The sequence below is a fragment of the Arvicanthis niloticus genome, chromosome 20, assembly GCF_011762505.2.
Source record: "Arvicanthis niloticus isolate mArvNil1 chromosome 20, mArvNil1.pat.X, whole genome shotgun sequence".
Taxonomy (NCBI): domain Eukaryota; kingdom Metazoa; phylum Chordata; class Mammalia; order Rodentia; family Muridae; genus Arvicanthis; species Arvicanthis niloticus.
In genome coordinates this window covers 25,426,660-25,446,790 of record NC_047677.1, presented here as the reverse complement: position 1 = coordinate 25,446,790, position 20,131 = coordinate 25,426,660, and positions in this window count along the sequence as shown.

Sequence of the window (20,131 nt, the reverse complement as noted above, 5' to 3'; positions counted from 1 at the left end):
GGACTCACTAGGTGCAGGTCCCACCCCCCCAGACACTCAGAAAACAGAAACAGAGGCTGGGGTGGGGCTGGGAGTGGGGGATGGGATCCAGAGCCTTACATAGCCTAGATACTTGCTTTACCACTGAACTACATACACGTCCAGCTTGTTTAGGGACCGTTGGCTCTTTGTGGGAATATTTGTTCTGGTCTCCCTGGGCATTTTCCTTAGTGGGTTCTCAGTGGCTAAATGAGTGAGTGGAAGGAAAGAGAGAGAAGAGAGGTTGGAAGAAGAGACAAGAGGGAGGAAGGTGAAGTTTGTTCCCCGGAGCTCCTGGCTTCCAGTGCACGGTGCTGCTTGTCTCCAGGACCCACTGAACTGACTCTGGTCTCTGATCAAGATGAGCTGGTCTGAGATGGGAATGCTGGGATGAAATCCTGGAGCTGTCAGTCACCAGCCACCTCCACATGCTCCTCTGTACAGTGGGGTGGTCCTCACGGCCACCTGCATGAGCTGAAGGAGATGCAGTTGTCCGCTTGCGTGGATGTACCAAACAGTCGTTAGCTCTGTGCAGTCACTATACTAAATGGTGTATAATCTGGAACTTGACTTCCTGACCTTCTCAGGCCTCAGTTTCCTGCTCTGTAAAACAAGGAAAATAAATGATCTGTTTCAGAAACTATAAGAATTAAATGAGATAATACATGAGGAGTTTTTAAGGGCTAGTAACTTCACATCGCACACACACACACCACACATCACACACACACATCACACACACACACACACCACACATCACACACACATCACACACACACACCACACATCACACACACACCACACATCACACACACACATCACACACACATTACACACACACATCACACACACACATCACACACACACCACACATCACACACACACATCACACACACATCACACATCACACACACACATCACACATCTCACACACACCACACATCACACACACACCACACACACACACCACACATCACACACACACCACACATCACACACACCACACACACACATCACACACACACATCACACACATACACACACCACACATCACACACATACACACACACACATCACACACACACATCACACACACATCACACACACACATCACACACATATCACACACACACATCACACACACACACACCACACACACACCACACATCACACACATACACACACCACACATTACACACACACATCACACACACACACATCACACACACATCACACACACACCACACACACACCACACATCACACACACATCACACACACACATCACACACATATCACACACACACATCACACACACACACCACACACACACCACACATCACACACATACACACACCACACATTACACACACACATCACACACACACATCACACACACACATCACACACACACACCACACATCACACACACACCACACATTACACACACACATCACACACACATCACACACATACACACACCACACATTACACACACACATCACACACACACACATCACACACATACGCATCACACACACACATCACACACACATCACACACACGCTGCATGAATATACATTCAGACACATAGTTAAACAATAAACCAATAAACGGTGTTCGTGATAACAAAGCCTGCTCTCAGGAATTCTGTAATGTGTTTTACACTAAAGTGTCAAAGAAGAACATCCACTGTGCTAGCTAGGCATGTAGGGGACAACAGCAGGAGGATCAATTAGGTTCAAGACCAGCCTGGGCTACATACTTTGTTTAGAGGCCAGCCTGGACTATATAGCAAGAATAAATCTGCGGTATTAGGAACAATTGAATCTTACCTGTCTAATAATACTTTTCAGAAATAAAGACATTTAATGGACTCCCTAGGGGCCCTGGAAAATCATAGTAGCTGGTTGCTGTAGAAATCCTGTTTGCTTTAGAGAGAGGAAAGCAGCTTGAGACATGGAAGATTTACCTTTCTGCTTAGAAGCTAAGAAGCTGGTGGCCGCCAGGATAGCTCTAACTCTGGCTAACAGTATGAGGGTCTTCCAAGGCCTGTAGGAATAGTTTAGCTTCTAAAGACCTCCGTGCCCTCCCCACAAGAGGAGCTGGGCACAGAGGGAAGAGGTGGGAAAGGCCAGGACTACGACCTCTACCCCCAGGGGCTTGGTGTCAGGCCAGCCCCCATTAATGACAAGGTGAACCAGGGTATGGTGCTGGGGTTGGATGGCCAGCACACCATCCTGGCTCTAGCTTGACAAATCAATCTGTTCAGGATTTAAGGATACCCTGCTGCCTGGCAGTGGTGGCACACACCTTTAATCCCAGCGCTTGGGAGGTAGAGGCAGGCAGATTTCTGAGTTTGAGGATAGCCTGGTCTACAGAGTGAGTTCCAGGACAGCCAGGGCTACACAGAGAAACCCTGTCTCAAAAAAAACAAAACAAAACAAAACAAAACAGGATACCCTGCTGAGAAAGTTCCTGTGTTCCCTCCTTCCCTGAGCCAGTTGAGTCAGGCTTTCTGACTTTATTTGCAGCACGTACAGCAGAGCAATCCTGAGCAATCCTGCTAGTGAACTGTCTCAACTTCTCCGAACTGCAGTCTGCAAAATGGGCGTGTCTGGGTTTTTTTTTTTTCTTTTCCTTTCCCGGAGAAAAGAATGACTATTTGGCACACTCAAAAAGGTCGATCAGAACCCAGTACTAAACCTTCCTGCATGCTGGGGCCTCCTTGTTTAGTAAGGAGAACTGGCCTCAGGAAGTAAGGCCCAAAGACCTCTGGGTAGAAGCTCTTTTGGTTTGGTTTGGGTCCAGGTGAGCATCCTTCCTGACTCTTGACCATCACAGGCCATACCAAGAAGCCTGTGTGTATTGTTGGTGGTGATGGTGGTAATGACTGAGAAAGGGTTTCTCTGTGTAGCCTTGGCTGTCTTGGAACTCGCTCTGTAGAGCAGGTTGGCCTCAAACTTAGAGATCCACCTGCCTCTATCTATGCAGAGTGCTGCGATTAAAGGTGTGTGTCACCACCACCACCTAGCAAGACAGGGTCTTGTGTAGCCCAGGCTTACCACAAACTCTATGTAGCTAAAGATGTTCTTGAGTTTCTTTCTTTTTTTTTTTTTAATTTTTCAAGATTTATTTATTTATTTTATGTATATGAGAACACTGTCAGTGTCTTCAGACACACCAGAAAAGGGCATCAGATCCCATTACAAAAGGTTGTGAGCCACCATGTGGTTGCTGGGAATTGAACTCAGGACCTCTGGAAGAGCAGTCAGTGCTCTTAACTGCTGAGCCATCTCTCCAGCCCTGTCCTTGAGTTTCTGTTCTTCTTTTCTTCATCTCCTGAGTGCTGGGGTTCCAATTCATGAATGCTAGACAAGCACACACTACCAACTAAACTATATCCCCAGCTGATTTAATTAATTAATTCATAGTGCTGGGGACGGGATCCAGAGTCACGAATGTGCTAGGCAAACATTCCACCAACAAGCTGTAACAATGGCCCTCAGTGTTAATCTTCATTTTCTTGTTGTTGTTGTTTTGTTTTGTTTTGTTTTTTTGTTTTTCGAGACAGGGTTTCTCTGTGTAGCCCTGGCTGTCCTGGAACTCACTCTGTAGACCAGGCTGGCCTCGGACTCAGAAATCCGCCTGCCTCTGCCTCCCAAGTGCTGGGATTAAAGGCATGTGCTACCGCTGCCTGGCTGTATTAATCTTTTCCCACTCTGTTTTCTGAGACAGCCTTGCTCTGTGTTCCTAACTGTCCAGGAACTTGCTACGTATGTCAGGGCAGATGTGAACCTGTGGCAATCCCCTCTTCTTCTGCCTTCCATGTGCTGGGATTACAGACACGAGCCACTCATGTTCTACAAGCAGTCAGCCTAAGCCACCAGTTCCTGTTGGTTAACCCCCCAGAGAGAGTCTGACTCAGTTTGACTAAAGGAAACCACCAGTCTTGGCATGAACTGGCCTTCATGGCAGGCCACCTGAGGTGGGGGGTGGGGGTGGGGACTGGGAACAGCATTTCTTATTGCCTCCCCCAGATACCCACCAATGCCTGGGCATTGGGCTCACCTTGAGCCTCAGTGTCTTTGTCTGTACAACGGGGTGAAGGTTCTGCCCCTCTACTGCTGGGTCATGTTGAGAGAGTTAAAAAAAAATTCTTAGAGCCAGGCAGTGGTGGTGCATGCCTTTAATACCAGCACTCGGGAGGCAGAGGCAGGCAGATCTTTGTGAGTTCTAGGTCAGCCTGGTCTACAGAGAGAGTTTCAGGCAGCCAGGGAAACACAGATAAATCCTGTCTCAAAACAAAAAAACAAAAAACAAAACAAAAAAAAAACAAACAAAAAAAACAAAAAAAAACCCCAAAAACCAAAACAAACAAAAACCAAAAACTCAACTAAACAAAAACAAAACAAAAAAACCAATCTCTCTCATTCTCTCTCTCTCTCTCTCTCTCTCTCTCTCTCTCTCTCTCTCTCTCTCTCTCTCTCTCATACACACACACACACACACACACACACCAACACATACATACACACACAAAACAAACAAACTAACTAACATTCTCAGGATGTTTATTCTGAGGACTCCTCCTTTGCCTCTGAGAAACAGAAAAAAAGGTCGTTGGATGAAGTCACGCAATGACAGGGCATAAGGATTCGAACCAGTCACCCGGGGTAGTGAGACTCTCATCACCTTCCTTTACACTCTCTCTCCTCCTCTGGCCCGGGGGCTCCCTGCACCCCGCTTAGCATGGGGAGACATGCCGCCCGCCCCCTGAGCTCCAGGGCCCCACTGACAACCACATTACAGCTAGCTTGCGGGTGCAGGCCTGCACCCAGCTTGGTCTCACGTACTGTTTTTGATTGGTTCCTTCTGGTGGCAGAGATAAGGTGTCAACTTTAGTGGCCAATGAGAAAACTCTCAGGCAGATGTGGTTGCTACAGCAACAGAGAACAGAATCCGGTTTCTCTCACTGGGCACAGAGCCTGCTCTTCCCAGGACGCGCCACACAGTGGTCACATGCTCTACCGTAGAATGAATCGGGAGACTGAACTTGGGGGACTGCTAAAACCCAAGCCCCTGACAAACGCTAACTGTGGATGGGTCCCCGTGCCAAGACTGATCAGAGCAAGCTGTCTGGAGGAGGTACTCAGCTTCCCGGGCCTTTCTCGAGTCAGCTGAGGAAGGTGCTGTACTCCTGGCCCCCAGGACCGGCCTGAATGGGCAGGGTTCTCTGCCCTGCTGACCTTGGGGCTCGGTGGTCCTGGCATCCTCAACAGAGCCTTCTGAAAACAGGATAGGTAAGGATGCTTACCACCAAATCTGACAAACTGAGTTCCGTTTCTGGAAGACTAGAGTCCCACACGTTGTCTTCTGATTTCCATCAGTATCTTTGGAAGCAGCCAGCTTCCCCCAACACCCTCCCTCCCTTCCTCCCTCCCTCCCTCCCTCCCTCCTTCTCTCCCTCCACTCCCTCCCTTTCTTTCTTTTAAAGAATAAACCAGAGCTGGAGAGATGGTTTCACAGTTAAGAACCCTTGTTCTTGCTGGAGGTGGTGACCCCTTTAATCCCGGCACCTGAGAGGCAGAGGCAGGTGGATCTCTGTGAGTTCAAGGCCAGCCTGGTCTACAGAGTGAGTTTGAAGCTATCCATGACTACATAGAAAGACCTTGTCTCAAAAAACAAAGAAACAAACAGATCAAAAAACAAACCCAAAAGACCCCACAACAAAACAACAATAAACAACAACGAAACAAAGATAGATAAGCCAGCTTGTTCTTTCAGGGGACCCAGGTTCGGTTCCCAGCCCCCATGTGGGTAGCTCATTCACTTATAACTCCAGTTCCGGGGTATCCAACTCTCTCTTTTGAGTTGGCATGCACGTGGTGTGCATAAGTGTTTGCAGGCAAAAAAAAAAAAAAAAAAACAAAAAAAACAAAAAAAACAAAAAAAAACAACAACAACACTTTCACACATAGAAGTAAATAAAATAAAAATATATTTTAAATGGACCAAAAAGCCTGGTGTGGAGCAGCGGAGTGGACAGAGCCACACAGGCTGACCCAAGTGGCCATCTCACTGAGCCAGTTGCTTACCAAGCAGATCAGGAAGTGCCAGGGCAGGGTGGGGACAGATGCACACCAAGGCTAACTTGTGCCTCTTACACTGCTCTCAGTCTATCCAGGAAGAGAGGACCCGGGTCAGTAGGGCCATCACCTCGGGCATCTTGCACTGGCTTTACGTATAGTCATGTCCGGTGCTGGGCATTCATTAACCTCATCCTCTCCCCAGGACAATGAAGGTGACCAGGTTCATTGTCCTCAGCTCATAGATAAGGAACGTTGTTTGGTGAAGAGGCGCACCCTTGGGCCCTGAGGTATGGCTTTAGCTTGTTGGGGTTGTGGATGATTGTAACTCCTTGACATAGAGGCTTGCCAAGGGAAACTCTACGCCTGTTCGCGCTAAGGATGCTGGGATTACTGAGCTCCGTGGTCAGGGAGGCAGAAACCCCTGTCTTTGCTGCTCTGGGGCCCCAAGAGTTCTTCATCTTCAGCTGTTCCTTTAGAAGTCATGTCTGGTTCTTCCTTCCAGCCCCATGCTCTCAGAAATAAGACTATGACTCAAAATATATATTTATAAATACGTTGGCCATATAGCTAGGCTCTTCTCTGACTAGATCATAACTAAAATGACCCAGTTATTTTAACCTACATTCTGCCATGTGGCTGGCCACCATGTGTCCCTCTCCTCACATCTTCCCATGCCTGGTTCTATCCCAGAGTTCTTTTCCTCCCGGATGTCTCTCCTTCTCTTTTCTGCCTCAGCAATAAGCCATAGGCTTTTCATTGGCAGGTGATGCATCTGTACAATACACAAGATATTCTCTCTACATGTTCCAGTGGAGGGGACTCCTGGGCAGATGTAGCCATTTCCCCCAAGCCCTCTCTGGGTTCTGGACTACCTCTGTTAAAGTGGGGAGGGAACTGAGTGGTCGTGGTGCTCACCTTTAACCCCAGCACTCGGGAGGCAGAGGCAGGCAGGTCTTTGTGAGTTTGAGGCCAGTCTAGTCTATATAGTGAGTTATACAGAGAAACTCTATGTATGGGGGAGGGTTGCTGTGACAGGTGGCTGTATGCCTGTGTGTGTGATTGTGTGAGTGTGTGAGAGTGTGTGTGAGTGTGTGTGTTCCTGGAGGCCATGGCTTCTTTTGCCCCCATTGTGACTCTGCCTCCCATCTAGGGCGTAGCACAGGCCAGGCCCTCAGGGACCTTTCTCTCTGCAGAGCCTCTTTGTCTATCCCCAGACTGAGAGGAGCAGAGGCAATCAGTTTAAGAGGTTGTGAGTTTCTGTCATTGGCTTACCCGAGTGACACAGTAGGTGAACCCAAGGCAGGGGTAGAGTTGTCTACTTGCCTGTGGCGTGGGAGAGGAGGCTTCAGGCCCCCAAGCCATGAATGGGAACAGGATGCTTGGCCCTGTTAGATGGAATTTGTAACTGCCAAGTTCTGGGGATGAGGGTGGGAGGTAGATAGATTGTTCTAGAAACCAGAGAGGATCCCATTTGCAGGTTGGATGCCTTCTCCTCAGTTCTCTACACTGTTCTGATGCGCTCCTCAGGTTGAGACTTGATCTCTTATTCTCCAAATGGGTTGTTCTCTGTTAGTGAACATTTTCTTTAGTAAACACATACAAACGAATTATATTCTTACTATAACTGTAAACAGTGACTTAATCCAGTGGCTGTATTTCTTTACCTTATGGTAGTCCCCAATAACTTCACAGGGAAACCAAAATTTATTTAAAACTGCACCTCAATAGCTGAGCAGTTAAATAATCTACCTTAGCCTTCTATGCTAATCTGGCTTCCTCCCAATCCTATCCCACAACACTTGCATATCATTATTATTGACCTGGCTCTTGGGCTTCAGGTGTATTTCCAGGATCTCTCTCCAGACCCCTTCCTCATGGCTCCAAATCCTCCCTCCTCCTCGCTGATCTGAATCTCCCGCTCTCCCCAGTCTCTTTCCTCTGCCTGGCAGATGTCCCGCCCGATTCTCTATTCTGCCCCGCCATTGGGTGATCAGCATTTATTGACAAGGCAGAGAATAAATGGTAAGAATTGTTTACACAAACAGGAAAGTTCTTGGTATAAGCATTACAATGCCATGTCCTCACTGAAGATCTGAGGGCAGATAGATCTGCATTTGAATAACCCAAGGGTAAACTTTACACAGTGTCCAAAAACACCAAGTCTACAAATACCTTCCTGATTTCTCCCTAGCCGGGTGCTGTCCACAGCTTACTTACTCACTGACTGATAGATTTCAACGTGGTCTTACGCAGTTCGGGCTGGTCCTAAACAAGCAACCTTGCCAAGGATGACCTTGAGCTCCTGACCTTCCTGCCCCTACCCCACCCCCACTCCCGGTGCTATGATTACTAAGCCTAGTTTATACAGTGTAGGAAGGGCATTGAGTCTAGGCTTCATACCTTCTGCGTTTTCTTAAATCAATGCTAAGTTTTGTTGTAAGTTAACCTAGTTATAATCAATGATACGTGCATGTATGCATACATACATATGTACATACATACATATGCATACATTGTCTTCTTTTTTGAGACATGGTTTCTCTGTGTAGCCCTTCGCTGTCCTGGAACTCACTCCATAGACCAGACTGGCCTCAAACTCACAGATATCTGCATACCTCTGCCTCCTGAGTGCTGGGGTTAAAGGCATATGTCACCAACTGTCCAGCAAGCAATGATTTTTTTGAAATCTGGAATTGATGCTTGGTTTTATTTTATTTCTTTTTCTGAATGCATTAAATTTCAATTTAAGGCTGGAGAGATGGCTCAGAGGTTAAGAGCTCTGGCTGCTCTTCCAGACGACCTGGGGTTGACTCCCAGGACCCACATGGCAGCTCACAACCATCTATGAGAATTCAATGCCTTCTCTGGCCTCTACAGGCACCAGGCAGGCACACTCTTACACATAGAATTTAAAAATTAATTTAGTGCGACACACACTGCACAGCATGCGTGTGGAGGTCAGGGGACAGCCTTTGGGAGCTGGGTCTTTCCTTCTACCGAGTAAGCCCTCTGGATGACTTAGGTCAATAGGTTGAGTGGCACCCACATTCACCCACCTAAGCCATTTTACCAGTCCTGTTCTCCTACTGGGAGAACAGTAAATTATTATTATTTCAGCTGAGCATGGTGGTACATGCCTTTTATCCCCATGCTCCAGAAGTAGAGGGGAGGCAGATCCGAGTTTGAAGCCAGCCGGATCTACAGAGCGAGTTGTAGGACAGCCAGGGCTACACAGAGAAACCCTGTCTTGAAGAAAACAAAAATCAATAAAATAAAAATGATTTCGTGGACTGCTGCTATACTGGACATGGTCATAAGCAGTAGCACTGCCAGATCTGGTTAACACTCATTAATAATAACGTTAATAACATTCATACGCTCAGACTCGCACCTACACATAAAGTTAAGTAAATGTTTAAAAACTAATGAGCACCGAGGAATGGCTGGGGTATTGCTTAGTGGCGAGATGGCTTAGTAGTTAAGAGCGCTGGCTGCTCTTGCAGAGGATGTAAGTCTGGTTCCCAGCATCCGCACGACAGCTTGTGACTATCTGTAACATCAGTTACAGATGTGCAGAGCCCCAGGTTCCAGCCCCAGCACTGCAAACAAAGTAACAAGAACCTTCCCACAGTAGCACGCGTCACGCGTCACGCCTTTCTACACATAGGATCCTGTTCGCTCCCTTCGGAGGACGTCTCTGGCTCCATTGTATAGAGGAGAGAACTGAGGCTGATGGTGATTGTGACTTATACATAGTGACGACTTTAACCATCCTGACCCACACAAAGGGAAGAAGGAAAACAGCCTGCAACCAGACCCACAGAGTTTGGATTAGACAGGAGGAAGAACTTCCTGGCAAGAAATGTTTAGCCATCAGAATGAGAGTCCAAGGAAGGGTGTGGAGTATCTGCCTTCGGAAGTCCTCACAAAAAGATAAAGGCTTGCCCAGCTGGGCTCCTCCCCATACTGCCTGAAGGCAGGGGAATGGACTAAATGACCTCAGAGGCCCCTTCAGCTCCAAAGATTAGTGTACCTTGCTATCAAGGTAGCCACCCTGGACACTTCCCCCAAAGCAGCTATTAAGCAAGGAAGGCCTGTGGAGACTCTAACTTAAGGGGATTAAGAAAACCTTGTCTTGGCCACTGGCCACAGAAGGGAGTGGCTAAAAACAGCCTCATGCCCAGAGGACTTGGGTGGAGGCTCCTCTCTGTTCTCTCCTCTGCTCAGTCAACGTCCCACACGCATGGCTGGGGGTCCAGGACCTGGCTCCTGAGGCCCTTCATCATTTAGGGCCTGTGGGACTGTGGTACTGCACTTCTAACATATTTTCCAGGCTCTCATAATTGCCGAGCCAGGTCGGTATACAGACTCTGACTATAGTTCTGTTTCTAAGCCCAAAATGTATTTTGTTTTTAAAGTCAATGTGTTTGTTTAATAAAAAAAAAATCAATTTTTTTTTTTTTTGGGTTTTTCGAGACAGGGTTTCTCTGTGTATCCCTGGCTGTCCTAGAACTCACTCTGTAGACCAGGCTGGCCTCGAACTCAGAAATCTGCCTGCCTCTCTGCCTCCCAAGTGCTGGGATTAAAGGCGTGCGCCACCACCGCCCGGTTGTTTTTGATTACACAAAAAATATAATTTAAAAAAAAAAAAAGTCAAAGCATCAGGTGTGATGGTCGACAACTGTAATCCCAGCATTCAAGAGGAGCGGCAGGAGGACTGCTGTGCGTTAAAGGCCACCTTGAGCTACGGAGTGAGACCCCTGTCTCAAAAGAAATGGACAAAAATAAATAAGCCACAAAAGCGGTCCTTTTGACGGTGACTCAGCTGTAGAGCACTTGCCAAAGGCACTCGAGGCAGAGTTTCCCCTACAATAATAAATAAGGACATGAACCCAGCCCCTGGAGGGATGAGGCAGGAGGATTTAAAGTTTGCCTCCAGCCTAAAACTATAAGCCAAGATCATGCTTTAAAAAACAACCAACTGGCCAGGCAATGGTGGCGCACACCTTTAATCCCAGCACTTGGGAGGCAGTGGCAGGCAGATCTCTGTGAGCTTGAGGCCGGCCTGGTCTACAGAGTGAATTCCAGGACAGCCAGGGCTACATAGAGAAACCTTGTCTCAAAAATAAACAAACGAACAAGAAACGACCCTCACAAACAGACTGGGTACTGGGTACAGCACTTGGCTGGTGGATGAAGAGGGTTTAGGTGCTTAAGCTTGGCTAGATGCTCAATCAGGGACCAGCCTGGAGTACTAGAGATCACGTGTCTCAAAAACAACCCCAAGTCCCTCAAACAAATAGGGAGCCCCTCCAAACAAACAAACAAACAAACAACCCAACCAACTAACAAACGTCACAGGGGTGGCAAGAACTGTGTGGGTATGGAGAGTGGGCGTGTTGAAGTACAAAGACCAGTAGTGACTCTTTTGAGGGACAGGGTCTGGCCCATGACAGGACAGGATCTCACAGAGCGGCAAGGGCCTCTTCACCACACTGCCGGTGATCAGTCTGTTAGGTAAGGACTGGGAGGTTCATCTTCCTGGGGAAACACCTGTGATTCTCCTGTGGCAGCTTCAGAATGTTGATTTCTTTCTCAGCCTCCTGGTACCAACCAAGGATTTGGGGTTTTGTTCCCCTGTGCTGTTGCCGTGGAACAAGGGCCTCAGACACGCAGGGCAGGCAGCAAGACTGCTGCCTTGCCCCTGGGTCACCAAATGGAAACTTCAGATGGTAACAGACTTCAGTCACACAGCCACAGGCCTTCCCTTGGGGACGTAGGCATTGGTTTCAAAAAGAATCAAATTAACTGGATATCTTAGTTAGGGTTTCCATTCCTGTGAAGACACACCACTACCAAGGCAATTCTTAGAAGGACAACATTTAATTAGGGCTGGCTTACAGGTTCAGAGGTTCAGTCCATCATCATCAAGGTGGGAGCATGGCAGCATCCAGGCAGGCATGGTGCAGGAGGAGCTGAGAGTCCTACATCTTCATCTGAAGGCTGCTAGCAGAAGACTGGCCTCCAGGCAGCTAGGATGAGGGTCTTAAAGCCCACACCCACAGCGACACACCTCCTCTAACAAGGCCACACCTTCTAATAGTGCCATTCCCTGGGCCAAGCATATTCAAACCACCACACTGGTACAGGGTGACTTGTCTGCTCCTGTGTGTTTCTTTCCAAACCAGGCCTGACCACTCTTGTTGATATGACACCACATTTAAGTGGCTTCTATTGGTCCTTATCACATGCTAATCTAGGTCTCTGTGCATCCAGAATGGGAGGTTATTATGGTGTGTGTGTGTGTGTGTGTGTGTGTCTGCACTCCTGCAAGGAGCTGCCAGAGGTCAACCTTGAGAATCATTTTCAAGGGCCGCTCTCTTAGCTTAGAAAGTCCCTGAGTCACCTATCCTCAGACATCAGCGTGTCTCCACTTCCAGTCCTGAGATTACCAATGCATGCCACCATGCCCAGCATTTCCCATGGGATTTGAACTCAGGTCCCCAGGCTTGCATGGCCAGCACTTTACCTACAGAGCTATCTCCCCAGCACTGAGCTGGAAGACTTATGCAAACACTCCCCGGGGCTCCTCCTGGGGTCTTTCTCCCCATTGTGGCACCTCTAGTGCCCTAAAGCTCACTAGACAGTAACACCGAGCTCTGGGGATCATTCTGAAGTCTTCTAAGGACAGCCTGGAGGGCTCCCAGGAGCAGGTGAGAAACGAAGGGGGCCCAGAGATGGCGAGAGTTCAGCTAAGGAAAGGGAAACTCCTGGAGGAGTTTCTGGGACAATAATGAGGTGAAGTAGAACCCCAGAAATCTCTCAGGGTGCAGATGTTCTTTCAGGCTATCCCTGTGCCAGATGCCAGGCTCAGGTTAACAATCACGAGCTTTGATGGGCTTGAGGCTTCAGTTTCTTCCAAGAGGCTGACTTTTGAGGAATCCTCGGGCTTGGGAGGCATGACGTATTTGCCCTGGTTCCAGCTGCTAATGAAATGTGTGTCCACCACCCCAGGAAGAACACGGTCTTCCTGACACAGTGTCCTCACTCCTGTTTTCATGTTTAGGGGGATCAGGTGCTTGGCACAGGCTGCCACACCCAGCTGAGAAAACAACCTGCCCGAACTTCCAGTCCCTCTGCCACTCCTCCTGGCCAGCCTGCCACGCCCCCACTGGCCAGAGCACCGCCCGCTTCTCGGTTGTCCCCAGCTCCAGCTATTTGCTTGCTCAGACTGTTGTTTATCAACACGGAACAGAACACTGGGCTGCCAGCAGAAACACACATGGCAATGGTGGCACCTCCCCACACCCCGCCATCAACACATTCCTACGAGCTGTTTGCCGCTGTCTAAGCTGGGCGCACACACATTTGCACCAATTCCTGCCAACACAGCTGGGCCTCCAGCTCGTGCGCACACAAGCCCCTTGGTTTTGCCAAACGTACTCCTGAGTTCACGGGTACAAGAACATCACATGCTCCTCCCTCTAACCTGGGCAGGCCAACCACTGCTTGCTGCTGCGAGATCTCGGGCAATGAATTTAACCTCTTCGAGTTTACCAGATGCTTCATTGTAGACTAGGAATAATAATTGCTTCCAGAAAGTGAACATATGTGGCTTTCAATGAGGGCGTTATGGCCTCTGTGAGGGCTTTTTCCATAGGCTTCGAGGTTTGTAGGGAACAGATACCCACCCCGGCTGTGGGACTGGAGTATCCACTCTAGAATCTGGTCATGGGTTTCCTGCCTCACCCTCCTGCTGTTAGATAGGCTTGTGAACTGACCTTACCAGCTGAGAGCTTTGAGTCAGGCCTATCAGCTGTCCACAACCCTTCCCAGGGAAAAGACGGTATAAATACTATGTGGACTGCTGTGACATGGGGCCAGAAGCTTGGAAATTCTGTCCACAGCTGCAGGGGATTGTGTGTGTGTATGTGGCGGGGGGGGGGGGGGGGGGGGGGGGGGGAGGGCGGGGAGTAGAGGCACAGTTTGAGCATTGACCACTTCCTGCCCCCCTTTTCTTGGTCCCTGTAAGCCCAAGTCCATATTTCCATTTCATCTGCTGGAGACCTGACTTTTGAATTGGGGGCTACCCCACTCATCACTGCCACATTTGGGGGCCTCACTTAAGCTGTCCTACCTGCCATGGGACCATCTCTTCTGACTTCCCCTGGCTCCTTATCTCAGCCCTCAGAACCCTTTCTGGTAGTAGCCACTATGTTGTTGTAGTAATTATTTTGCTTGCTTGCTTCATTGTTACTGTTTTTATTAAAGGCAGAGTCTCAGAGAAGTGGTGGCCCACACCTTTAATCCCAGCGCTCCGGAGGCCCAGGCAGGCAGAATTCTGTGAGTTCCAGGCCAGCCTGGTCTATAGAGAGTGAGTTCCAAGACAGTTAGGGCTGCACGGAGAAACTCTGGCCTACAAAACAAAACCAAAAAACAATAAAAAGCCAGAGTCTCATGTATCCCAGACTGGCCAGAATTCACTAAGAGACCAAGGATGCCCTTGAAGGTCTGATCCTCCCACTTCTGCTGCCTGGGTGCCCTGACTGGGAGCGAGTCACACCACACCTAGTTTATGAGGTGCCAAAGATCGAACTCAAGGCTCTGTGTTAGACATGCACAATGAACCACACACCCAACAGCAGTTTTCTTCTTTCTTTCTTTCTTTCTTTCTTTCTTTCTTTCTTTCTTTCTTTCTTTCTTTCTTTCTATCTTTTTTTTTTTTAAATTTTATTGTGGCTTCCACTCCTGCAGGAGGGAGGGGAACCAAATGTGCTGAGAGGCCTGAGAAAAGCCTGGAAAACCTGGACCAAACAAGCAGGACAGCTGTGGTTGCAGAGGCAAAGCTGGAGACTGACACTGACTCAGGATCTAGCAAACAGGATGTCGGCTCCCCCAGACTGTAGTGACGTCCACCAATTCCTGCATACCAGATGGGATGATGGGAAACTGGTGGTGGGCAGATCCCGACCTGACTCCCTGCTTTCCTGGTTCCTACATGGAGGGATTCTCAAGCTCTGACAATCACAGAGATGCCATCGGAGAGCCCTGTTAGCCCAGCAGAACCATGGCAGATTGGCCATCCTTAAACCCAGCAGGAGTAAACGGAGACACTCACATGCCGCTAGTCAAGATTCAGCACGAACCAGTGGCTCGGGCCTGCCATTACAGAGTTTAGGACTGAGGCTAGAGAGTCCCAAGTTCAAGGCCAGCCTGAGCAACTTATGAAACCTTTAAAAACAGACAGGAAAAGGAAAAGGAATGGCCGTGAGATGGCCCAGCCAGTGAGGTGCTGGCGGGCAACACAATGTTTATGACCTGGATTCCATGCCCGTGGCACACAGTGGAGGAGAGGAGGCACTCCTGAAACCTGATTTCTGAGATCCACTTGTGTACCGTGCCATGCGTCCCTCCTTCCACATGAGAAACTGAACGTACAAACACAACCAACATTTTTACACAGCTAAAATACTGTGTTTAGCCGGGCGGTGGTGGCGCACGCCTTTAATCTCTTGGGAGGCAGAGGCAGGCAGATTTCTGAGTTCGAGGCCAGCCTGGTCTACAGAGTGAGTTCCAGGACAGCCAGGGCTACACAGAGAAACCCTGTCTCGAAAAACAAAAACAAACAAACAAACAAAAACCCCACAAATACTGTGTTTAGTAGTGTTTTCCTTGGGATTATTTTTTCTGTTTTTTTTTTTTTTTTTTTTTTAAACAGGGTTTCTCTATGTAGTCTCGACTGTCCTGGTTATAAGCAGTAATGTGTATGTATGTTTATATGTATATATATGTGTGTGTATATATAAATATGCGTGTGTATGATGTATGTATAGTATATGTATACATATGCGTATACATATATGATGTTTCTGGATATGATGTGTATTTGTATATGTTTATGATATTTGTTTTTTCCAGGCAGGGTTTCTCTGTGTAGCCTTGGCTGTCCTGGAACTCACTTTGTAGACCAGGGTGGCCTTGAATTCACAAAAATCTCCCTGCCTCTGCCTCCCAAGTGCTGGAATTAAAGGTGTGCGCCACCACTGCCCAGCTTTATTTTAATTTTAAACCAGTGCGTTATAATGTTCGGATCTTTCAATCTTGAGGCGAGTACTGGCGCTCTTGAGCCAGGGTAGGAGCTGAAGAAACACCAGTAATGCCTAATGACTGTCTACTTCAAATCTAATTATTGTTTTTCTTCCTCTGCTTCCCTCCATCCCTGAGATTTTCCGTGTTTAACTCATTATCTGTTTATTATTATTGATTATTATTGCAGTGCTGGGGATTAAACACACACACACACACACACACACACACACACACACACACGCACAAACGCGCTTGAGCTAGGCTGGTGCTGTCCCACGTGCGGCTCAATTCCCCTGTTTTCTGAGCTAAAACCCAGAACAAAGCTTTTATTTTTTCCCTGTCTTGGAGTGGGGTGCTCCTGGGGCTCTTCTTGTGACAATGTCTTTTTTTCTAGGCGTACTAGGCAGGAAGACTTGTTAAGACTGGCCTAGGACCTCCTAGACTTGCCTGAGACCTACCTCCCTGAAGCTAGCGGCGGGGGGGGGGGGGGGGGGGGGGGCATTGTAGAGGAGGGAGCATTGCTCTCCACAGAGAACTGCCCCTTCAAAGCTGGTCCTATCCCACCCTGGTGTGGCTGTCTTGCTGCCATAGTCATGGACTATGCCATAGTCATGGAGTCCCAACCTGCAGAAAACAGAGAGTCCACGAAAAGGGCAGGAGGAACGCGCGCGGGGTGCACTAACCTGAGTATAGGGGCAGCAGGGGTGGGGTGGGGTGAGGGTGGGGGGGTGGGGTGAGGGTGGGGGCAGAGTTCTTTCCCTCCCTCGTCTGCAAGGCCTGAGCTTGACCTGAAGCCTTGGGTTTTGAAAACCAGGTCCTAACAGGAAACAAGAGCATTAACTAGTACAAGGGGAGAAATATCTGCAGCCAGTGACCCGGACTGCTTTCTGCCAGCCCCGGGCTTGCTCCAGCTTGCCAGCAAGTTTCAGCCAGTGTATTTCTGGTTGGGATGGAAGCCAGGGGTCAGATAAAGTCCCAACCGTATTTTGCAGCACTGTTGACATTTTGCCCAGAGCCTCTGCTGGGGACAGCTGCCAGGAGAGTGTGTTGGGAAAGACTGTCTAGAAGTTGTTCTAGTTGGGTTAGAGGGAACCAGAGATCTCAGTACCGTAGTGTGGGGCCTCATCATTATGCTAGTACCCCAGAATCTTTTTTTTTTGTTGTTGTTGTTGTTGTTTTGTTTTTCGAGACAGGGTTTCTCTGTATAGCCCGAGCTGTTCTGGAACTCACTCTGTAGACCAGGCTGGCCTCGAACTCAGAAATCCACCTGCCTCTGCCTCCCAAGTGCTGGGATTAAAGGTGTGTGCCACCACAGCCCGACAGTACCCCAGAATCTTTAGGGTAAGATCCAACCATATCCCCACCTTGTTTTCTTCAAGACAACTAGCCTTAAGGCTCGATCCGAGCTGCAGGAAGAGGGTTTGTTATCTCAGCCAGGGGGATAGTAGCCAGAACATACGGATGACAGACACCATGTGTCACACATTTCTAATCTTTCCCTATGCACTGTCTCATTTAGGCACAGAGGGTAGGGTCACATGAAACCACCGACAACTCAACTGAGCAACTTCAGAACAGAGAGGGTCACCCAGGACTTCTCAGATGGGCTAAAAGGTTCTGAGATAGACCAGGATGGGGTGTGAGGCTGCTCCCAGGAGGCCACGCAAGGAGAATGAACAATGAATCTCACTGTGCTAACTTGGCTCTCTGTTGGTTTGCCCTAGCTGGCCTTTGAACTCACCTAGGATGCCCTTGAACTTCTGCTCTCTCTACATCCACCTCCCAAGAGTTAGGGTAAGGGTATGTATGCCCCACCACGCCCAGTTCATTCGGTGCTAAGGACCAAACCCAGGGCTTTGTGCATGCTAGCTGAGCACTTCCAACCTCAATGCTAACTAAACGGCTCCCTTGCCTCTGGGCCAGCAGCAAGCATTGCACCCGAGGGGACAGAAGCCCAGACGGCTGACCCCAAGCCTTGGCAGCCTTTCTTTCCTGGCCCAGTTGGTCTAAGCCAGTTGTTCCAGGTCTCGTGGGAGCCAGTGTGGGGCAGACAGTGGGTTAATGTGCAAGCTGGTGGCACCTGCTGTGTTGTGCTCATCCTACTGCCAAGGCTGTGTCCACAGCCCACGTGTGAGCCCCCTGGACCCACCCTTGTACTGGGCCCAGACCAGGAGCTCTGGTGATAGCCCACAAGTGAGGATGGCTGCCGGGTGTCAGCCCGTCACTTCAGTGTTAGTTGTGTGCTCTCGTCCACACTGGGTGGATACTGTGGTACACAGTCACTATGCTCAGAAGCAGCTGCTGAGCCAGAGGACACTCACGAGGGGACAGTCCTTAAGGGAGGTTTCCTGCACACAACAGGTTGGGACAACATCTCCACTGTCCTCTTGGAGCAACCAAGCTTGCTGTTTGTTGCTAAGATCCCTTCCCAGAGCGAGTCAGGCAACATCTACCCCTCTTCTTAAGATCCCAAGACAAATGGAGACACAAATCCACGAGAGTTCACTTTGGGGGACCCAGTGAGTTCATTTGGCTTCCTTACCGAGCATGGGTGAAGGTTCCTTACAGCAGTGTGGGTGCTTCTCCCATAAGACCACACCCAGAATGCCTTCCCCATAAGACCTGAGGGGTTCCTATACCCACGCCATCCCAAGGCTTCCTCAAATCCCTCCCCGAGGTAAACACAATGAAGACAGAGTTGCATACAACAGGTGGTCGAAGCATGTATACACAAGTGAGGTCCACTGGTCCTCTCCAGTCCTCTCAGTTGAGTGTGTGTGGACAAGCCTGGCTGGGATAATCTTTTGCAAGGCGGTGTAGTGGAATGCCCCAAGATGGTGGTTGCTTGGCTTCCAGGACAGTCATTTATGGCACTGTCCTGTCTGTATTCCCTTGTCTTATCTGTAGTCCAGACTGGTCTTAAACTCACAGAGATTTTCCAGCCTTACCTCTGGGGTGCCCTGCTATACCAGGCTTTCTTCTTTTGGTACCAGGGTTGGCACCTAGAGTCTGGGGCATGGCATGTTAAGTGTTTATTAAAAGATAAGGAGATATAGAATATGTTCTGTGGGTGTGTGGTGAGGTATGGGGGAAAGGGATGTCTCAGCGGGCCCACGCAGAGAAATCTCTTCCCTCTGAGGGACCAGCCACACGTATAGTATAGAACAGAATTTATTCAGGGTATGGGGAGGGGAGTTAAGAGGGTAGTAGAGGCAGAGAGAGGAGGAGAGAGAGTAGAGAAGTAGAGGCTGGCCATGAGCATGTGGAGAGAGGGGAAGGGAAGGGGGAAGGGGGAAGGGGGAAGGGAAGGGGGATCAAGAGAGCAAGAGAGAGAGGAGGGGGCAAGCAGCCCCTTTTATAGTGGGCCAGGCCTACCTGGCTATTGCCAGGTAACTGAGGGTGGAGTTTAGACAGAATGCTCACAGTAGGTAAATGTTCTACCCGAGTGGAGTGGCTAGGTTAATGTGTACTGTCTTTTAAATCATATTGCTTTAAAAATCTTCATTTATTATTTACTGTATTTCACAAGAAGGCAGATGGTCTAACCCCTGAGCTATAGCTTTTGATTTTTCGATAACAAGTCCTTTGACTTATATTTACGATGCATGCAAGCTAGACATGGTGGTGCATACCTGTGTGATCCTAGCACTTGGGAGGTAGAGCGAAGAGAAGCAGGAGGAGTTCTGCTATGTAGCTAGCTAGCTCTGACTATGTAATAAACTCTAGGACAGCCTGGGCTACATGAGACCTTGTCAGGAAAAAAAAAAAAAAGACAAAAAGTTTAGTTGGTAAAATGTGTGTAAGGGTCAGAGTTGGATGGAAGAAGTCAGAAAGGGCCAGGTGCTGTGTCTGTGACCCGCTGGGGAGGTAGGGACAGCTGGATCCGGGAACTCCCTGGCTAGTCAGGCCTAACTGCTGAGCCTCAGGTCCTAA